Source organism: Mastomys coucha, unplaced genomic scaffold (assembly GCF_008632895.1).
Source record: "Mastomys coucha isolate ucsf_1 unplaced genomic scaffold, UCSF_Mcou_1 pScaffold20, whole genome shotgun sequence".
In the NCBI taxonomy this organism is placed as follows: domain Eukaryota; kingdom Metazoa; phylum Chordata; class Mammalia; order Rodentia; family Muridae; genus Mastomys; species Mastomys coucha.
In genome coordinates, this window is record NW_022196903.1 from 36,622,536 (window position 1) to 36,624,201 (window position 1,666).

The 1,666-nt window shown below is 40.6% G+C and overlaps 1 pseudogene; it reads right to left on the reverse strand.

The window, feature by feature from the left end:
• Window positions 1-1,608: 1,608 nt before the first annotated feature.
• LOC116100121 lies at window positions 1,609-1,666 on the reverse strand (annotated as a pseudogene).

A 1,666-nucleotide genomic window follows, 5' to 3' on the forward strand; every position in this document is an offset into this window, starting at 1 on the left:
TTGTGACACAGTGACTTTCTAGAACCCTGTTTGAATAGCGAGCATGATTGGCTATCGAGGCTGAGGGAAAGCTAAGAAGGCTAAGAAAACATTCCCATCATATCTAGATCCTGAATGTAGATCCCACAGGAATGCAGGCCCACTTTCCTGCTGGGCCATGTGGCCATACTCTGAGGTCACTTCCTGAACCAGAGCCGAGGATGAAACTACATCTGACTGAAGGAGCAGACCTTCAGACCACCTGCTCCATGTGAGTTATTATCCCATCACCCACATGGAACTGGAGACAAGGGAATGAGCAGAATGAAACAAGAAGCATTTATCAATCCTGATCTGCCTTTGTAGTGTACTAAAAATGTTACTAAACGGTAAGACTGCGATGGGTAAACATCAAAGACCAACAATCAATTAGCTTTGGTTTACAAATTAGTTCTTCTCCAGGTTTACCTTTTAAACAAATTGGTACCTTAGGAAATACCCTGAAAGTTTCAAGCTCAACAGTTTTTCTTTGTATAAACAAGCATTTGGCACTTTTATTAGCAGAACCTTTAGAGGGAACACACTTCAGCTTTGAGGAATTAAGAGCGGGACTTGGGGCCATGGGCTCTCAAGACAATTCTGTGAAAAGCCAGGCTTTGGGAATTGTAACTTCTGTCTTGAAATAACAGATCTGGAAGCTTAGAGCTAGTTCTTTTATTGCTTTCTGCTGGATTTCTTATCACTGAAATTCCTTGTAAAGCTGTTTGTTTATAATAACATCAACTTGCATCAGCTTTTCTAAGGGGAAATAAGGAAGCAGAAAATTGCATATCTTTGGGGAGTGATAGATATTGGAGAAAGAAAAGCTTAAGAAGGAAGAAAAACATCAGCAGAAAAGTGGCAGAGCCAGCCAAGGAGTCATGCCATCTTGCTGAAGTTTTCTGCTCAGGAGACCGCTTAGGCTCCACATTTACATTAGAAGTTGTGTGTGCTGGAGATAATGAATTCTGTAAGGCATATGTTTTATTAAGTTCTGCTTTTCAGCTTTAAAAATGTTTAAATATTATTATTCTTTATTTATTCTAAAACACCCCTAAGCACCTAATATGTGACAGGTATTGAGCAAATTACAGCCAAGATTTATGCTAAATTTTAAATGGAACTCATTGCTTTGGTTTTTCATAGCTGCAGAGTACAGTATAATTTAACAGATGCACTGTATACTTTCTTCTCATTATCAACACCTGGTTGAAGACTGGAGATGGCCCAGTGATTAAAAGCACATCTAGACCCAGGATTGGTTCTCAGCATCTACATGATGGCTCACAATCACCTATAATTCCAATTCCCAGCAATCCAATGCCCTCTCTGGCCACTGGCACCAAGCACACTCACATTGTGTGCCAAGGGCCAGCCTTGGCTTGGTTAGAGGGCTCCTGAGGGAGGAATCTTTGGGAGTGGTGGAAGAAAAAAACTCCAAGTCAGTGATGGGTGTAAGCTGACAGCTCTGTATTCTGCTCAAGGCAGCCCTCTGCTCTAGACAGTTCTTTCTTGCTAGGAAAAATTCTAAACACACTCTGGATAGTTCATTGGTTTTCTGATCCATCAGAAAAGCTGCTAAAAAAATTCTTGGATTTTCTGACCAAAGTCAGAAAACCTGCTAGGAAAATTCTAAAAGAGCTATCTT